At 54.0% G+C, this 20,043-nt stretch overlaps 1 protein-coding gene across 7 annotated transcripts in view; it reads left to right on the forward strand.

Moving 5' to 3' along the window:
* The window catches only part of NACC2 (NACC family member 2), a 72,953-nt gene that overhangs the window by 26,507 nt on the left and 26,403 nt on the right, over nucleotides 1–20,043 (forward strand). Inside the window, exon 2 of one of the 7 annotated variants that reach the window (XM_083807788.1) lies at nucleotides 8,232–9,728. The exons of 5 other annotated variants lie outside the window; for them this stretch is intronic. The gene's annotated coding sequence lies outside the window, so the exon portion shown is untranslated. Of the gene's footprint in view, nucleotides 1–8,100; nucleotides 9,729–20,043 lie in introns of all 7 variants that reach the window. One more of the 7 variants, XM_083807785.1, reaches the window with a different exon arrangement.

Genomic DNA, 20,043 nt, shown 5'->3' on the forward strand with positions numbered 1-20,043 from the left:
TGCGAGGTGCAGGTGTGTAAACACGCGGCTGGCGTTTCAGGGCATCCCACGTGGAAGGCAGTGGCCTGACAGAGACGGGGAGAGAGGTTTTGCACACTTGGAGGTGGCTGGAAGGGCTCGGTTTGGGAGGGCAGAGGCAGCTGGGGCCGGGCAGCGTGGGGCGGGAGGCACCCACCCGCTGCCCCGGCACCCACGTGGCCCCGTGGGCACAGGCGTCTCACGGAGGTGCCGGGCTGAACCTTCACAGCCGGTGGGATCGGGGTGCCCACGAGCAGGGGCTCACCCTCCCCGTAGGTGTTTGTTCCCTGGAAAGCTTTCGGAGGGCTGCGCCAGCAGGAGCTGCCTTCGCAGGAGCAGATGTGAGCGGGGTGATGTGCCGTGGGTTACCTTTCGGGATCATGTTCTCACCGCAGACCCAGGTTTCTGTGGTTTGCTAACAGCCGTACGGAGGGTTTGAATGGCTCCGACTGATCTCAGCCCTCCTGACAAGTTTTGACAGACTCCGAAGTAAAAGGCTGCAAAGTAAGGCGATAGTTTTTGCAGCGTGTCTGAGCTGCCGGCCAGCCTCCCGGGCGGGGGCCGTGCCATTTGGTCCCTGCTCCGCACAAAGACAAAGTTGTGTGAAACTTCATCTGCCCGCTCTGCAGCTCCCTCCTCTTCGTACACACAGACGTCATGGGTGCATGCCTGCGCTTACCGGAACATCGCTGCTCAGCTTTAGCTGTCTTCCAGTTAAGAGTAAAGTTTGCGCGGGGGTTATAACCGCGTTCCTCACGTGTGAGCGCCGCCGTGGCCACGGTACCTGAGCCTGCAGAGCAGGGACGAAGCCATCCGTGCACAGGGCCGTAGAGAACGACAGCAGAAAAAAGCCCGTACCCCGGTCTGGTATATCACCGGGAATAAATCAGGTGAATTGACAAGTTTAAAATGCTTTTTTTTCCATAAAAGTGTGCCTACCTCCGGTCGTGCTGCCCGGGGCCTGCTAGGAGGCTGAGGCTGCCTGGGGAAGGGGCGCCTCGGGCGTGCGATTGTAGCGCTCAGTTTTTGACTCTTGTTTAAGCACAATCTCTGCTCTTAATGCATCATTAACACGGCTTTCTGCATTTCGTTCGTTTCCCATTACAGCCCGAAGTTCTGTCTGTTAATTTTTGTATGTTGATATTTTTGTTGTCAGCAGTTTTTTTTCTTTTTTGAAGCCTGTAAAACCATTAGTGTGAAAGCAGATTAAAAAGATACGTTACAATTAAAATGTTAATGAAATCTGCATCATACAACTTTTGAAACCATTTAGGCATTAATCTTTTTTTGGTCCTGTGTCCATTAACTCTGGCGATTCTTATTCTACACTGACCCCTGCTGAGAGAGCTGCGCTATAATTGGATTTTAAAAGAGTGGGGGAAGAAAAGGAGGGAGAGGGGGAAGCCTTTTAGAAAGCGGAAGCTGGGAAGTTCGCTTTGGCTCTCTGGGGGTGTCTGTAGGAATAAAAAGCCCACGAGATGCGGGGGTCCTGCTGCCCGCGGGGCTGTGCACGGTGAGGGCGTCGCGTCGGGTGGTGGTGAGTTTGCGAGGCCCCTGGAAGAAAGGCGCGTGAGAAGAGCAAATAATTCGCTGTATGGCTTTGTGTTTTCTCCCGTCCTCCAAAATGGTGTTTCTAGAGGTTGAGCGATAATTATTACTAATTATTTTTAATAGGTTTTCTGCAGTTTACACAATATTTGGATGGGGGCCAGTGCGCCCCCCCCCCCCCCGGCTCCGGGGTAGGCTAAAGAGAAGGGTTGACTAATTCTCGGGCCGTGCAGTGAGTCGAACAACGGGACTTCTTGACTCATCAGACAGCTCCTAGGAACCGTGCCATGGCTTCTCCAGGTCCATGGGCTGCGCCTGGCCGTTCGAGCCCTGCCAAGCCTCCAGCCCATCTAGAACACTCTGTGCTGCTCAGCCCGAGCCGTGCTCGCTTTCTGGGCGCCTTCTCTTGAAGGTTTCTGGCCGTTTTCCTTCTGTGCTAAGAGCTTCCCGTCGCCTGCACCTCTTGCAGGGTGTTGGGGAGGGTTGTGAGCGCGGATCTCCTGGCGAAAGCTTTCTCAGCGCCGGGACGGGGCATGGGCTTGGCAATAGGCTTGGCAATGGGCTGGGTGTGCCGCTGAATGAGGCGGTACCGTGAGGGGATCAGCCATGAAGTCAAAGGATGAGCGCGTCCCGATGAGGGAGCTGGCTGGCAGCCGAGGGGAGCGGCGTCCCAGCCCAGCTCGTGTCTGTGCTGCGAGCGCGGGTTCAGGGAAGCTACGTGGGAACTGGGAGGTCGCAGGGCAGCGGGCCTGCCCGTGCGGGGCAGGTGGTGGTGTGGTGCTGAGCAGGAGCCTCCTGAGCCCCCAAACCATCTGGAGCTGGGACTTCTGCAGGGCCGGAGGGAAAGCGGTGGTGACTGCTTGGGGCCGAGTTTGCGTCCTGTGGAGCCGTGAGCACCGAGCAGGTCCCCACAAGGAATCCCGCGTTGGACGGCGTTGGGTGATCCAGGGGCCGCCTTGAGCTCTGAGCTCGCTGTTCGCGTGCAGCAAAGGGCAGATTTTTAAGTGTTTTATCTCTCCTTTTGAAGTGGGTAAATAATTTATAACGTTGTTGTTCCGTGTCAAGTGGTTAGGCATCGCCTGAATTTATAACCTGAGAATTCAGGACAAGGATTCAAAGTCATCTCGTGTGACGCGAACCCGAGGGTAACGGAGCGTAGCTCCACCTCGGCGCAGCTCCGTGGGTCAAACGAGCTCGTGACGTCCTGCCGGCCGCGGGCGTGCACACGAGTGCAGCACCCATGGGCGAAGCCCGAGGCTCTTCTGCTGGTCGAGCAGGCTGCCTTTGGCAGGGAGGTGGCAGCGGGCTGTCCCGGTGTGTCCCTGGTGTATCCCAGCCAGTACAGCACCCCCAGGGCATGGGGCCGGCCCCGGGAGGCGCTGGGGGCCGCGGGGGTTTGCGCACCCCTTCCCCTGGGGCACGGGGGCTTCCCCTGCTCTCCCCTGCTCTCTCCCACCTCCGAGCGGTGGCTGGTGCCTGCGGGCAGGGAACAAAGGCGTCGCTGTTGGAAATCCCTGGCTCACTTCAGCGATGTGCAGTCGTAGGCCAAGGAGAGGGAGCAGAACAAAGCAACCCCAAATGTCCCCCCCCCCCCCCACGCGCGCTGCTGGCGCGGCGAGCGAGCGCGGCTTCTAGCGAGGTGGGCTTCTGCGCTGCAGACCTGAAAAGAAGCACGCCAGAATCAATACCCGAGCAGCCCAATAAAATCTGTGGAAATTTCATTTTGAGTCACTTCAAGAAATCCAATAACCCTCTTTTTCAGACAACTGTTTACTTCTTTCCTCTCTTTTTCCGTTGCGCAACTGTAAACATGTTACTTTGGCCTCAATCTGCATCTAGTGCTCCGGCTTTGCAGCGCAAGCAGCGAGCAGGATTGCGATACCTGCAGTCAGGGCAGAGCCGAGGCATCTCGGCTCGGCTCTGCGCCGGGTTTCGGACCCACCGGTGCTGGTGATGCTCCAGTTCCCAGCCTGCAATGCCAAGTTTGGCACGCAGGCCGTTTTATAACCTTACACAGCATTGTTGGGGTTTCTGTCCTGTAGCCCTGATGACTGATGGAACGGCCGGGGGGGCTTTTCCCTCGTGTTGCCCATTGTGCTCCCGCCCATCGTGGAGAGGAGCCAGGTGTGCCTGCTTCCAAGGCGTGTGTGCGCGCTTCCTCCTCAGTGGGCACTCCTGAAGAGAGTGGCTGCAAGTTCCCAGCCACTCGATATCTTCGTGAATATTTTCACAGTCAAATTTAGGAAGTTTCCTCGTGTAAGGAGCGATGCAGAGGGAGGGCTCGCGTCTGCTGCCTGGGAGCTGCCTGCACAGATAGATCCTTCTCTGCAGGCAGCCCAGAGCTGTTCAGCTTTTATCGAGGCTCCCAGATCTTACCCAGACCACCGGGTAAGGATCGCTCGCTGGACACCGGCTGAGCTCTGGGGCTCGCTTGTGGGCTGCATCTCGAGCAGAGCCTGCAGTGTGAGGCCGTCCGGCTCGGCCGTGCCCCCCGCCGCAGCCTCAGCAGAGCTCGGAGCATCATTTCTTCACGTGGCCACCAGCAAAGCAGGGAGGACCGCTGCAGCTGTACGTGTGCTCGGTGGTGCGGTGTCTGATGGTGCTTTTCGAAGTGATTTTTTCAAACGTCAGAAACATTCCGGTAGCATTTATTACCGTTTTGTAAGGTTTTAAGGTTTTAAATAGTGAAGGTCGTGACTTATTTAAACGGCCTTGAAAAACCAGTGCAGGCCTCCCACCTGCAAAAACTGCTCATTCCTCCCGTGTTGGTGAAGCAGTTTATGAGCTTCCCAACTGGTCTTGAGGCTTGCAGGGGGCAAACCCGTCGCCCACCCCACACTGTCTGCATCGATTCCCTTCCGCAGGCCAGCTGGAGCCGCCGCCGGGTGTGCAGCCCCAAAGCAGAGGTGAGAAACCCAGCAACACACCCTCAGCGCTGCGTTCTGCCCCGCCGTGTGCTGGAGACGTGGGTTGTGCTGGCGGGACGCTGGTGTTGCCCACTCTGCTCCCGAGGACGGCGGCTGGGATGCCCGCAGGGGCTTCGCCGTGCAGCCCGCCTCCCGCTGCCTCCCGCATCTCCTCGGTCGTGGGGCGAGATGGCTGGGTGGGACGCTGCCCGTCTCTGCTTAATTGAAGTTCACAGCTTTGATATTTGATGGTCTCGTGCAAGGCTTGTCCCAGGAACCCATCTGAACCCCTCCCACCTCTCGATTTTCGTTTGGGGAAGGTTGGCTCCGGTTTGAGCCGCTTGGCTGTAGCTGTAAGGCACGTTACGCGTGTAACACACCAGTCCGTTACCTTCCCACCCGCGTCCCCCATTTGGTGCAGGCAAGAGGGGAATGCTTCGTGCCCACATCCAGGAGCTGCCATGGGGCTGCTGGAGCAGGCGGCCTCCTCCCGGCCCTCCCCTCGTCACGGCCAGCTCCCGGCCCGATTAACACCAGCAGAGGCCTCGGCGGCACCCGGCGAGCTGCTGGGGGACTCGGGGGGCTGCCAGCAGGCAGCTCGGGGTCGGGAGCATCCCAGACAAAGTGTCAGGGGTTGTAGGGTCCCCATTTCCAGCGCCCGCAAGGGGCTCTGCGGCCTACTGGGGGTGTCACGGGCACGGAGCCGCGCTGCCGCCACCGGCCCGGTGCGGGGAGCGCGCCCGAGCTGATGCGGCGTGCCTAATTGTGTTACGGCTTAATTTGTGGCTCCTTGCTTAACTCGCGGAGAACATCAGAAGCTCTTGTGAAATCTAATGTGCTGTAGCATCGGCACAGGAAAAAGCTCTGCCTTCTGTGAAGCCAGACTGTTGCAGCGTAATTTGTTTTGTAAGATTTTGAAAGGCGGTGTTGCAATATGTAACAGTAGAATAGTGGGAAGATGGTCAGGTGGTTCTGAGGACTTCAACAGACAGATTTCATGTCTGTGTGTTTTTGCAACACCTTTCTATAAAGGGAAACATAATTTAAAATATGATTACTTAGTGTTGTAACAGTCTTCTCAAACGTTTTTGCATTATGCAGAGATCATTATCAGAGGCTGATATTAACTTGCAAAGAATATTATGCAAATCACTCTCCTGTTCTTCTAAAAAGAAATTTCCTTCATAATGCAAAGCGTGACAAAAAAAAATTGTGCAGAAGCTTTTGGCAAAATTACATTCAGAAGATGTAACAGTTTTTCTGCTTACTAGCACAATCCATTTGTGCCTTTCTGCTGGATTTTCTCAACTCAAGCTGATAAACTATGAATTTTAAAACCAGGGCAGGGTTGCGCGAGGGGGGGATATTGTACCTCGTGGGTTCGGGGAGGGAGGGGGAGAACTCGTGTGCTCAGGTCATTGCTTCAAGCCCCCGTGAATGGTCGCTGTGGGCTGTGGCAGTGATCGGCGTGGGGCTCGCGTGGCTCTGAGCGTCGAGCTGAGCATCAGGCTGCAGCCACCAGCGCACATCGAGGGCTCAGGCACATCGAACAGCACCAGATTCCCCAAATTCCAGCACAGCGCACGGCGTGGCAGCCTTGGCGGCCTGTCGCAGGCTGGAGCATCCCCAGCGAGGGGCAGTGGGAGGCGTCCACCTGCGGCCCGAGGGCTCGTCCTGCCCCGAGCCGCTCCAGCCCTGCCCGCTTCGTGTTTCTGGGCATCAGCACGTTCCTGCAGGAAACCCCAGCCCTTGCTGAAGTCACGGTGAATTGGCCGCCGACTTCATCCCTCCTCCATTATTTTTTTTGTTGGAAACTCCTTGTATCGGTTCAGAGCTGCTCCTGATGCAGAAACCAGACTCCACTGGGTCGTGCTATAGGTATCGGATGTTCTGCTGCTGTATGGATTGATTGACAAAAATAGACCCTAATGAATATTGTAACCAGCTCATATGGCTAAAATATTTACAGGCTGTGGATGGCAGTGGGTGCTGAAAAAGTTGATTCACTGCAGAACCCCGTTTTTCAGGCACTTCAGATCATTTTGAAAAACCGTAGCCTTTGTCCTGAAATTTCTTTAGGCATTTCTCAATACAAATGCGATTGAGAAAGGTCAGTAATATTCAGAGATATATATTGAATTATCCTGTCGTAAAACGGCAGAGTGAGTTTTCACCAGCATGGGAAATTTTCAGACTATTTTTTTTGTCTGGTTAGATAACTCAATATTTTAGAATCAAACCAAATTAGATAAATAAGCTGGAAGTCATAGTTAGCATTCATCAAGCAACTTAGGCTGGATGCTCAGGCACCGACCGACTCCACCTCTAGCTGCAGGGTTTCCCCGTTATGAGCGGGTGAATACTAATCCTTGTTCCTGCTCTGCTGCAGTGTGCAGAGGAGCAGATCCGTCGGGGCCTGTCCATCTTGGAAGGACGCGTGTGCGCCGATGCTCAGCTGGGTGCCGCCGCCTGTGCCGGGTAACACCGCTCAGGAGAACTTGTGGCACCCCAAAAGTGTCTGCGGGGTGCAGATGCTGCAGTGGTGAGGGGTGACAGGGGCAAGGGGTGGCAGCAGCTGGCCTGTGGTCGGCCCCGGGCATTTCCCTGCAGCCTGTTTGCTGAGTTTCGGGAAAGCAGTGTTTGGTTTGGGTCTTTTTTTGTTTTGTTTTCTTTTGTTTGGTTTGTGTAAAGGATGAATCAAAGCGGCGAGGTGTTTTGCTCTAACCGCGGTGGCAGGAAGGAATATCTGATCTTCGGGGTTTTCGTTTCCTGGATGTTTCCCCTCGCAGCGCGGGTTTGTCGGGGGAGCTCTGCGGAGCGCGTTTCTGCGAACCTCTTCCTGGTGTCCCCTTGAAAACGGTGACGCTGCCACGCACACGTCCAAGCACAGCTCCAAGCCTCCCCGTTTCTGCTCCAAGGCTCTTCTGCTGGCACGTGCTCATCCCGCGGTGCGGGTTGGGGGCTGGTGGGCAGCTGCCCTGCCAAGAGCCCCCATCCCTGCAGATCACGCAGGGCTGGAAGAAATGCTGCACGTGTCTGCTGCAGCTCGGGCAGGATCCGTCCCCAGGGCCGGAGCTGGGCTGGGGCGTTGATGCAGCACCCGTGCCCTCGTGCACGTGTTCGGTGCTGGGTTCGCCCAGACAGCAGGATAATCTGTCGCACCAGACCATTAATTTCCGTTTCCCAGTGTTCCCCTTGTATTTTCGGCCGGACGCAGGAGCCGTCCTTCTTCCTAAATTGCCGCGCTGTTGCCGTTCGCCACCAAGCAGCTGCCGGTGCTGCGCCACGGAGGCAGCAGGGATGCTCTGCGCAGCGTCTTTATCCAGGAATGTGGGCTGTAAATGGGGCAGAGGGAAGTTTGCTCCCCTGAACTGCTGCAGTTAGAGAATAAAACAACGCTCCTGCATATAAATGGCCGATTTTCCTTTTCTTTTGGAAAAGCCTGTAAATGGAAGCCTCGGGAATGCTACTTGGGGGAGGCTGGGGGTGGTGGCCACAACTCCCCGTCCTCATGTGCATCGCACCCGCTCTGGGTGCCCGGGGACGGAGGCAAGGGCTCAGGAAACCCTGCCCAGGAGATTTAAGCTAAAGGCAGAATTTTCTGGCCTCTAACTTACTTTTCTTATAGGTAAGCCTAAGCTCTGCGTGAAGGCTGCAGTAGAAAGAGGCAAGTTTCCTTGGGTTTGATGGTGTTTCCTAGAAGAGCATCGGCAGCACTGACCACCAAGTTCCCCCCTGTTGTTTTTCCCCACTTCCCAGTTAACCTGGCGTTAGATCGTGCACATCAGGAGCGTCCTCTGTCCCCTGCTGCTCTTCTGCAGGCTTTGTCCCCACCTGCCCCGCTGCTGCCCGGCCCCTGCCTTTCCCTGGTGCCCTTGGCTGGGGTGGAAGAACCTTGACTCAGAGCCTGGCATCAGCGGACGGCTGAGCTTCAGCCCAGAGAAACCAAAGCAGATATTGCAACCTTGAAGAATCTTGTAGGACTTAAAAGTTTTAATTAAAAATCTGGCTTGGTAGAGGGTATTTTGTTTTAGTATGAATGTCTTCATTTCTTTTGCAAAAGAATTAAATGAAACCCTTGGTATTTTTTTTTTTATTTCTGCATATTTATTCTTCAACTTGAAGCATTAGAAAATAATTGAGTAAAACAAAATCCACAAGGCTTCAAATTACCTCTAGCTTAATGTTTTATTTAAGAGGTTTGCTAACTGACATTCTTTATAATGAATTAGGTCACACGGCTCTAAAGAGTGTTGTGGGTTTTCTTTTTTACATTTCAATGTGAGCGCTTCCCCCATCGCGCGGCGCGGGCTGAGCTCCGTACAGGGCTGTGCGGCCGCGGCGTCGCCGCCGCTTTGTGGCTCCCGGTCTCCCCAGCGCGGAGAATCTCGCTCTAATTATTCTCAATCACACTGGTGCAAATGAATATATCCATGTTTGGAGGATTGAAACCGTGTTGTCATGGCAATCTCTGTAAGGTCATGAGAAACTCATTGATATTGTTCGCTGCCTCTCCCGGGAGACCTTGTCTACCTTTGCGAAACTATGGGTTTGGGTGTTTTGTCTAATAACTTTAAAGCATAATTTTGTCACAGTTTGGCTAAAAAGGACCCTCTGGTGAATAGCGTGCTTGTGTTCTGAGCGAGGCGGTTGTGGCCAGCCCGGGAGGGGCGTGTGGGAGGACAGTCACCGCACCGCCCCAAAACAAGCGCCGCGCTCCGCAGCGGGGCCCAGTGCCGGGCTGCCCAAATGGCCCCAGTTTGTACTGGGTGGCTGGGAGCACCACAGCTTGCAGGTGTCACTCGGTCCCCTTCTGTTGGGAAAGCCTTTGCTTATACACAGTTAAAAAAAAGAAAGAAAAAAGTGCTTTCTCGATTGCAGGAGGTGCAGCAGCAGCAGGAGCAAGCCCTCGCGGCCGCCCCTGGTGCGCTGGGTGCCAGCCCCGGTCCCCCGTGGCCACGGGTAACGTGGCAGGGCACGGGTCCGTGCGAGGACGGCGCTGGGGGATGCGGTCACTGCCGAGGAATGTGGGCAGAGAGACAAGCTTGGTGCTGGGCCGTAACGCCGCGAGTCACGCGTGCAGCGCGGCCGCTCCCAGCGCGCCGTGCGGGCGGGGGTCATTTAAAAAATATGTGGTCGGTAAACACGGGCAGAAGTGGCGCGAGCAGCAAAGCAGGGCTTCTGTCCCGCTGCCCGGGCAGAGCCCGAAGGAGATGATGGGGAAGTCGCAGGCTGCCTTTATTCGGGTTTTGAAAGGTAAAAAATAAAGGAGTGGAAAACAAAGTGCATTTGAGGGGGTGAGCAATGAGGCTTTAAAGGTACAAGGGTGAGTCTCTGCTTTTGTGAGCTGTCACAGGGGAGAGGTGCTAACTCTTAAATTTGGATTGAACTGAACTAAAAAGTTACCCAAAAAGTAGTTTCTTCTGTTTAATAACTTTTATGAAAACCTTTTGCATGCTTGGACTGCAGCAGCAGCTCAGATGACGTTACAGATGCCTTGGGTAACAGGCTGAATTAATTCACTAGAGCTGGCATTTTGCAAGTCTCGGTTGAAGTGATCCTTGTAGTTGTGGTTTTACGTTTCTGTGCGTCCAAGTTTTTGGTTAGAACCAAAAAAAAAGACAGAACTGATTGCTGTTGGTAGAGAGCCGCTGAAGCATTTTGATTTGCAACTAAACGCATGTGCGGGTTAAATGCAGAATTCTTTTGCTAGCCCAGAGAAGCTGTACACACACACACACACACACATCCATATTTAAAAAATATATATAATAAATAAAATAAAAAACACCCTGCACCAGCACCCCTTGTCCCGGGCCTTGCCTGCCCGTCACAGGGATGGATGGCTGCGACCTGACTTTGTGCAGAACTTTACAAGTCTCTCAGTTTAAAGGTCTTAAATTATAATCCTGGGTAATTGCTGTAGTTAAGGAAAGGTTTCGTGGTTCCAGGTGTAATTATGAGTTGGGTTTTAAAAAAAAAAAAAAAAACAACCACAGAGCAAGTGTAATTTAAAACTAAAGGCCTATTTACATTTTTAACAATTATTTTTAATGATCTCTTTTTTCCTGCCCGTGTAACTACAAGGGGACAGCAGCACGGGGGAGCAGAGGGCTCCTGCCTGCAGCACGGTCCCGTCCCTGCCTTCGGTGGGCTCCTGCTGCCGGCGCGAGCTTCCAGCAGCGCTTCTGCCTGCGGATCTAAGCTCTCCTCTCGCCCCTGGGGATAAGCTGCTTTTTTCCCCAGGAGAAAAGTGGCTTTTTGCGGGGTGACAGCTGAGCACCGCCTGCCAATTCCCCCGGCGCAGCCCGGCCGTGCTGCAGGGCTGGATGGAGATGCTGCCGCTGCGAGCGCCTGGGTCTGGCCCCGGCTCTCCCAGTGCTCGGCTTCAGGGGGGGTTTCAGCGGCACTGTGCTGCATCCGTCAGTGCCTCCAGGTCTTCGGGGCTTCCCGAGAAGTCCTCTGAACTTCCTCTGATCTGCTCTCGCTTTTATATTTAACACCTGAGAACGTGGCAAGGAAGCTGTGTGAGGGGCTCGGTGAGCCTGGCGAGGTTAACAACGGCACGCCGGAGCCTTTGATGCTCGGAAGGCAATTAATTGCAACTGCTGTAATGTTTGCCTTGTTTCCAAAACCTCAAATTATTCCTCGCATTGTCTTTTGTTGATCGTTTGCTCGACGAGCGTGTGCCTTTCTGCTTTAGTGACAGCAACATGCAAGTAAGCAGAATACCCAAATTTCTGAACAATGTCTTGTGGTGATTTCTTAATTTCCTGAGCGAGCACAAGGTTCTTGGGGTTTCATTCCTCTGCCAGAGAGTCTATATGCTCATGCAAAGTTCTTCATTGTAATAGGGGAAAAAATCAATTTGATTACTTTCATGTCAGCATGCATGTCTAATGGCTTAGAAGTTATTGCAGCCATAAAATATACAGTATCATTTCTCTCTCACTCTGAGATTTGACAGGATTAATATAGTCAGCATGAAATCTTAGTCATAAAGTCGACCATAAGTGATGGTAAAATTAGCTGCTGAAATCGTCTGCTTATGGAAAGCATCTTCTGTTTTTCCTTCTGGGAAAAAATACCAAGGGGCCGGCGTGTGAATCGGCACAGCGGCGCGCTGCGCTCGGGGCCCTGCTGCCTCCCGCCTCTGGGGCAGGCAGCGAGCGCCCACCGGTGCCGGCTCCTTTCTCTCGGCTGTTTTGGGTTGAAAAGCCGCCTTTCTGCGGACGGGTGGCGCGGCGGGGTCGGGGGGGAGCGGAGGTCGGGCTGAGCCAAGCTCTGCTTCACTGTGGCCTTTGGTGGGCACCATTTGTGCGGGCGAGGACGGCCTGGAGCCTCCTGCTCCCCCGTCGGGCCTGGCGGTGCCGAGCTCCCGCTGGCTGAAGGGCCGCGATGGCTGCATCCAGCCCACCTCAGAGCAGGGGCGAGCAGCTGGGGCCAGGCCGTCCTCCTGCAAATGGCTCAGGAATGGTTTGTTTCACCGCGTCCCGTTTCGGCTGCGCTGTGTGAGGTGCCCCGTAGCTGTTCTTCCAGCATATAAAGGTGGTTCCTGAAAGAAGTACGGAGCCGGGTGCGGATATCTTGGTTATCCACCTCAGAACGGGAGTCGGGGAGCCCTGGTGGGTTGGCTGAGCAAAGGGGACGTCTCCTGCCCCGCGAGGCCCTGCAGGGGCTGGGGCCTGTGCCGCTTGGTTTTAAAGCAGCTTGCTCCTTTGGTGACGGGAGCTGCACGTGCCCAGGGGATGGTGGTGCTCAGTGCCCCGTCCGTCCGTCTGTCCGTCCCTGCCACATGGCTCCCAGCAGCCTGTCAATCAGAAAGCACCGTGAAGCTGCCTGCCACCCTTTTTGGTGTAGAAGGGTCCCAACGAAGCATGCTTCTGCAATTGCTGTGCTCCCGTATCCTTTGCTTTGGGCAGAACATTGCCTGTCAGGGCTAAACTTAAACATTCCTTTAAAAAATGACTCTGCTGCACGCCAGCAGTACGCTCTGAAACGCAGCTAAAATGTAATTTTGCATTTCAGGGGAAGGGGCCTTCCCTCCACAGGGCGTGCAGTGCAGTGGGTCCCTGCGTGCCCAGCCCCTCTGCGGGGCTGAGGGTAGCAGCCAGCGGAGCCTGCAACAAGTTAAGCGTGGAGGCACTGCTCTGCTGCTGCTCCTGAGCCCTCCTGCCGCGACTATTTCTGTGTGTGCTTGTCACATACAGATTGACAGCCCCAGAGACTCCTCGTGGCGCTCACCGAAAGATGTAGGAAAGAGGAAACTGAGCCAAATTCTGGGTTGGTGCCTTTTTTTTTTAATGAAGTCAGGAGCTCGCTTTGTTAGCAGCACTAGGGTGTAGTTACCCTGTTCCTCCCGGAGCTCTTTTGAGTGCCAATTCAGCCCCCCTATGTCGTGATGCTGCTTTTTGTGGTGGTTCGGCACACCGGTGCTTACGTGTGGGACAGGGCAGAGCTGTGGCACGGTGGCCGTGGTCTGTCCCACGTGAGCACACGAAGGAAAGCACATAAGTTTTTACCGTGCCAGTCAAATTTCCGTCCTCCTTGCCACCAGAGTGGGGTATCGCGGCAGAAATCAAGGGTCAAGGGAGCCGCAAGGATCGCTAAGGCGCGCAAACTTGAAACCTCGTAAATTTTTTAATGCCAACATGTTCTGGGAGATCCGTTACGCCGAAGCATCAGCCGAAGCGTGGTGCAAGGAACGTGAAGCCACAGGGACCCGTGCTGCCTCTGCACGACAGGCAGCTGGCTGGGAGGAATTTTGGGGGCCCCGCTGCCCCCCGGGTGCTGCCTCCCCATCCTGCCGGGGGAAAGTCGCAGGGCTGCGCGGGATGTAGCTGCTATAACTCTTAAATTTTAATAATAGATTACCATTAGTATCAGCCTTATATAATGCACGCCTCATTATTGCTTACTCAGAATAATTTCTCAGCCTCCTTATAGAACCTTGGAACTTTATTTGCTGAGTATAAAATATGCAGAAATGCATGAATAGTTTTAAGACTTGGTACCCTAAACTAATACAGTGCGCTTTTTTTCCTGAACCGTGATTGAAGTCAAATTAACATATTTACCTTCAGTGCTCCCAGGAGTAGCATTAAAAAATTCAAGAGGTGATTCAGAATAGTCTCCGATTTACTATGTTTAAAGCTGGATTTCATTTCTCAATAAAACCATGCAAACATTTGACTCCCTTTCAGCTGCGCACTCTGCTTCCTCCCCATGCAGGTCCTTGGACTTATCAACAGATGGTAGCGGCGTTATTACCACCGCGTTCCCAAAAGGAAGCTTTTTATTTTATTTTATTGGCTTTTTAGGATGGGGGAGAGGGAAAAGCAGGGAGAGAGAATGAGAGTGGGAATGAGTTATAATAAATAACGCAGAACCGTAGCTGCTATTTTAATCTGGAATAGGGAAAGATATTTGAGCATAATTGTGTCTGGCTGCCTGTGAGCTCTAGTTCAATGTGTGGTGCTGGTTATGTTATCGTGCTCTGCCTCAGTTTATCTGTAGATGATAACTGTTTCCTAGGGCAAATCATGAACCTTAATTTTTCTTATATTTTGACATCTTCCCAAGAAAAAAAAAGAGCCCTGTAAACGCTGAGGTTTGAAATTGAACCAAGCTGTCTGCGTTGTTGCCCAGTGGCTTCTTTATTCTTCCCAATTACTGCCTGGGAGCTGTCCTGCCTGTGCCGTGATTTATTTCTAACGCAATAGGGTTCAGCCCGGGTCCTACAGAGGCAGAGCTCAGCGGTGCAAACCCCCATCCCGAATCCCCTGGCTGCTCCTGCCATCGCCTCCGCCGTGGGCTCCCTGAGGAAGCGCCATCGTTCCATACACCGGTGCCCGGGTGTTGCGGGGAAAACTCCCCGCGTGCCAGTTTTCCTGAGGAGCTGATGCGCTGGGGACAGGGCCCAGGACAAGCCGTGCACTCAGCCAGGGTGACTTCGAGGTCTTCTGGTGGAGCTGCTCTGGCTGGAGATGTTGTTTACCACGGGCTAGAGATACTGCGGCGGCTCTTTTTCCATGCCTGCTCCTAGATTAGGAAGTTATTTCAGCAGATGTCGTTTCCTAAGAAATGGGTTAATGCTTGGTGGTTAGAATGGTGTGGCAAAAAAGCTTATTTGTGTGAGGTTTTTGGCTAATTGCCTTGCAAGTATTACAGAGTGTTGCAGCACATTTCCTGGATTTCGCAATTGTGATGGTTCTGGTCTAACTGGCCAGAAAGATTTTAAAAATATAGAAATAAGTGGGAAAATAGAGGGAAATCACTTGCCGTGTTGTTGCAAAAAGCAGGAGGGCTTTGCGGTGACAAGCGTCCAGGTCTCCCAGTGAGGACTTGGCACTTGGGGTTGAGCAGAGCTCCACGTTTTAGGGTCTTGCTGGTGTCCCTCGGGGGGCAGAGCCGCAGGAAGGGGAGCTGAGCCCGGGGGGCAGCCCTGCCCCGTGGGGAGGTAGCTCATGGCTACCGACATGGCCAGAGCTGGTTCAATTTATTGCCGATTAAAAATCGAGTAGGATAGAGAGAAATAAAAGTAAAGCATCCTCCTGCCTTCTTCCCGGGCTCAGCTTCACCCTTCCTTCCCAGCTCCTCCTCCTCCTCTTCCCAGGAAAGCAGAACGGCGTTGGGTCGTGGCCCAGTTGGGCTGTGACCCAGGGGAAGGCTCCAGGTTTGCAGAGCGTCCTCTGCTCGGAGGGCAGGGGTGGAAAACCCCACGTCTGGGCTGAATCCGGCCACGTGGGGGGAGCGAGGAGGGCGGCACTGATGAGCCCCATATGTGCAGGGTCTGTGGGGACTTGGCCACAGGTTGGGAACCAGCACCGGCACCAGTCCCTGCGCTGTGCGAGGCTCGGGTTGGGTTCTGCCCAAGAAGCGGCACCGAGCGGGAACAAATGGACTTGGCTTCCTAAGCGTGGCATTTCAATGTTTTCCCAGGCAGGAAAAAAACATTTGCTTTTCATGCAAAACATATAAATCTTGGAAAAGTTCCCGAAGTTGCGTGTTTAACTGCTCACTTCTGTGCGTTTGTAGAATGGGAGTGTTTATTCCCCTGCCTAATGATTTTTCTTTTTTAAAAGGAGGTTGAAACGTTTGTGAGCAGGACGTTTTCGGAGACTGCTGGGGATGAGCGAGGCCAAAAGGAGAAGCAGGTTTAATGAGGGTTGCTTCACCTTGCTGCTGCACAGCTGCTGGGAGCGAAGCCCCCTCCCACAAGGACTAACGCCAAATGCCGTGTTTACTGGTGTGGTTTGGGGCTTTTTATGCTTGTTTTATGAATTCTATTGAAACGTACCTGGTTGCTAGCTTCCTTTTAAATCCCAGGTGTGCGTGTGTTGGCTTGGGTTTGGTTTGGATTTGTTTCAACGCCTGCAGTTTGCTCCCACCGAAGTCCCTCCCTGGGGTCAGCACAGATCTGGCTGCCTCCAGCCCGGCCCTGGCTGCGGGCACTTCTCTCACCCGTTTCTTATCACTGGACTCCCATCTGCTAAAGGCGCAGAGAATGGCTTCGTTAGAGCTTGATTAGAGCAGTTCCTGGTTTTATGAGCTGGGGGTGGCAGGGATGGTTTTAAGCTAAAAGAGGGGAGGTTTAGGTCAGATACTAGGAAGAAATTCTTTGCTATGAGGCGAGGCCCAGGCCGCCCTGAGGAGCTGTGGCTGCCCCGTTCCTGGCAGTGCCCGGGGCCAGGCTGGGGGGGCTTTGGGCAGCCTGGGCTGGTGGGGTCTTGCCCACGGCAGGGGTGGCACTGGCTGGGCTCACCCAAACCGTTCGGTGACTCCTGTCACCGTCCTCAGTGCACATTTTGGGGCTGGGTCCTGCAGTGGGTCCCGGCTGGGCTGGGTCAGGTTTGGGCTCCATGGGGGCGTGGAGCTCCCTGCGGCTTGGTGGGCGGACAGGACAAGGAGCCAGCTGGCACCGTCAGCGGCTGCTTTGCCACTGGGACCAGGCCGAGCTGGGCAGGACTGGGATGTACTGGGGCCTCGCTGCGGTACGATGGCCTGCGTGCGCCACACATGGCTGGGGCCAAGCTGGGAAGCAAGGCCTCACACCTCTCGAGGCCGCACACCTCTCGAGACCACACATCTCTCCGTGCAGACAAAAACTCCGCAAGGCACATCTCATGGCTCCCCTACGAGCACACCCTGAAGGCTCCGCTGCCATCACCAGCGGCCTTGCCGGGCCTGGCGGCGTCCGGTTCGCGCCTCGTGCCGCCTGCTGTCCCCCGGCCCGCAGGCAGCGCGGCCGCGCCGCCCCTCGGCATCCAGCCGTGAATCGGAGCACCTTTTTTTTTTTTTCTTTTTTCTTTTCTTTTTTTTTTTTTTTTACAAAACGAGATTCTCTCGCAGTTGCGAAAGAGCTTTGGGGAAATCTGGTTTTTGTGGTTAAGGATCTTAGTCTGATGCACCAGGAAAATTATGTGTAGCTTTTATTTGGCCCAAAGGATTCTTACAACATTATCCGTATTTCCTTTAATTTGTGGGATTTCTAGTAAATGGGCTTAAAAATAGGTCCGGGCAAAATGCCAGGGTACATATGAACAGCAAAAAAGCTCTGCACACTGAGCAGCTCGCTTTCACTTCTCTCTGTATGCCAGCTGTATTAACCGGGACAAAGGAGTAAACACTCACCTTTCGGGGTTAAATTTAATTACTTCTCTGGAATTCTTTGGAGCTAGATATTGCAGAAAAGATACTTTAGCTCTGTGGTAGAACAAATACGGTATTTTTCTTGAACTGGGAAGAAGCCTGGCGAGGCAGCAGGAAGAAGCGCTGGTGTCATACAGGAGCCTGGGGGTGGCAAAAGGCTCTGAGCCCGCCAGCGAGGGGATCTTGGGGTGCTGCAAGCGCAGCATGGGGCTGGGAGCAGAGCGTGGCAATGATGCGTGTGCTTTTGTAAGCTGGGGAAATCCAACCAGGGGGACTCTGTGGCTCGGATCCCTGTTTTCAGCCGAGGCAGCTGCCGGTTGCCTTTCTGCCTCTGGTGAGCTTCAGGTTGCTCTGTCTCAAGAGTCAGTCCCAGCTGAAGTGACTTAAAAGTGCATTTTTCCCTGAGGACAGCTACCCTTGGCAGCCCTTCCTTACGCCACGGTGTGCAGCTGGGGGCCCAGTGGTAAAAGAAAGGTGAGCACAGAGGTGGTTGATGGTATCGCTGGGCAGTGAGCCCTGGGCTGCCCTCCTCTGTCCTGCACATGGGTCTGGGTGCTTCCAAAAACGCCTTTTTGCAGAAGCAGTTTTTGCCCCACTTTTCTGGAACCTGGTTAGGTACATTTTAATGAAATTGTTGGGCATGGATCTGCAGAACTTCATTCAGAGTGCCGCGGTCGCTGCACTTCCTTGTTGTTAGCAGCAACTTGGGAGCAGAGGAGGAGGAGGAGGATGGGGAGGAAGGCTCTGGGCATCCCCAGGCAGCAGCCCTGGGTGCTGGGAGCAGCTTTGCCACAAGGTGTGGCAGGGCTGGGGGGATGCTTACAGGGCCGTGGGTGCTGGAGGTCTCCCAGAGCCACCCAGACGTGGTGCTGAGCACCCAGCTGTGGGCTTTGAGGCCGCTCCCCAGCCGTGAGGTGTCCGTCCGTAAGGGCTGTGTGTCCCTCCGCACCCGCACCGCCAGCAGCAGCCTGCAGCACTGCAGCACAAGTTAGATTTCAATCCGATTCTCCAAATTCGCCTCCTCGGGTTAAGATTTCCCGGCCGCCCTGGGGAGAAGGGCTGCTTTTGTTCCCTCAGAGCCCAAGGTCAAAGGAGCGGCTGCAGCACGGCTGGGTGGTAGATGCAGTTCTTGGGCGTGTGAGGCACAGGAAAACAGGGAAGCAAACACGGCACAAACCTGGGGCGAGCACCAGGCCCAGGGGACAACGGGACGGGTGGCGGGGTCGCTGCAGCCACATCCAGGCACACGGCGACGGGCCCAGCTCCGGCACGGCAGCCCTCGCTCAGAATAGGGTCATCCTGGCCCCGTGCTTATAAGCCGCTTTGGATTTTCTTCCTAAAAAATAATTGGATTGTTTTGGTTTTTTTTTTGTAATTTATTTTAATATTTTAATGGAGAGACAGCAAATTTAATATTTTCTGTCTTGGATGTGCTGTGATTTACATTTGATTTTAGGCATAATTAGAAATGCAAGTAGAGCGCTTTGTGTTTTACCTCTGCTTCAACTATTTATGGCATGATATGCAAATTAAGCAAGCTATGAATATTAAAGATTAGAGTATGTTACAAAGTATCACTGTCTTTAATGAGTTCAGTAATGGGCACAGGCTTCGTGCACACTTTAATATGGACGTATTTTATGTTGCGTACCGGCTCCGCTGCTCTGCAGCTATTTATGCCGTGTTTGGTTACATCCCGTGGGAGCGTGGCCATTATTTAAAACCTATCGAGCCCTGTATCAGCTGCAGGAGGTAGGTGCTATTTCCAAACGTGCCCATGACAAACGCTGCTGCGGCTGGAAAAGGGTGTTGATGGATTATTTCACAGAGCCCGTTTCGGTTCTCGTATAGGTCAATCCGTTTCATCTGCTGCAGTGTTGTAGATGGATCCGAGAATATGAAAGTGCTCGTCGACCTTTCAAGGTGCTCTGCAGCACCGGGAGGGAATCTTAAACATGCTTCAGCCAAAATGGAGCTGCTTCCTCTCAAACTGCGTGTGCCCGAAGAAATTAATTTTGCCATTCCTCCCCAATTAGACTTATTTGCATAGAATTATTTTTGGTTTATTGACACATCCGAAGTCATGTGAAGGAACATCTTAACTGCTGGTTAGCGCGGGGCTGGGCACTGGGGCTCCTCGGCTTAACCCTTCCTTGCTGTAGGAATCCGGGCGGTTCGCATGGGTGCTCCCCTAAAGTATGGGGAAAAGGGGAGAATTGGGGTCTGGGCGCTGCGGTGTGCGGGGCCGGTTCGTCCCCCAGTAATCTGGAGAACCATCGTGGAGGCTTTTTGTGGCCGGAGAACCGTGCGGCGGATCCCCCGTGGTGCCCAAGGACGATGGGGGGCGATTGGGGATGCTGTGGGATGCCGATCCCTCCATCGCTGATCCCAGAGCAGGGCTGGGGCGGGGGGAGCTGGGTGCACCCCAGGGAGCCGTGCGCTTCTCGCGTTGGAGGTATTTAAATTACAAATTTTGACGAGGAAGATTGTCAGCAGTATTCAAAACAGCGCTGGAATTCTTTTGAAACGCTGTCGAGCCGCGCCGCGGCGGTTGGGAAGTTTGGCACGCGAGAACTTGGCCCGGGAGTTGCTGCTTGGGTTTTTTTTTCCTTTAAAACTCAATTCATCTGTATGCAAGTGTCCCACATGCTTGGGGAAAAACCCAGGGCTCAGCTGGCCTGAGGCAGAGCTGCGTGCCAGCGAAGCTGCAGAAAGATAGGTCTGTAATATTGGGGGGCTTCCGTCTTGGTTAATGAGCATTAATAACGTCTTGTGCGTAAAGAAACAAGAAATTTTTAGTGCTTGCGTTTTCATTAAAAAAAAAAAAGAGCAACAACCCGAAGTGGGGTGTGGAGTCTGCTTGTGATGCCCAAGGTGGCTCTGGCTGGGAGGTGCCCGGGGCTCCCCGGGGCCGCTGCCC

Source organism: Anser anser (genome assembly GCF_964211835.1).
Source record: "Anser anser genome assembly, chromosome: 21".
In the NCBI taxonomy this organism is placed as follows: Eukaryota; Metazoa; Chordata; class Aves; order Anseriformes; family Anatidae; genus Anser; species Anser anser.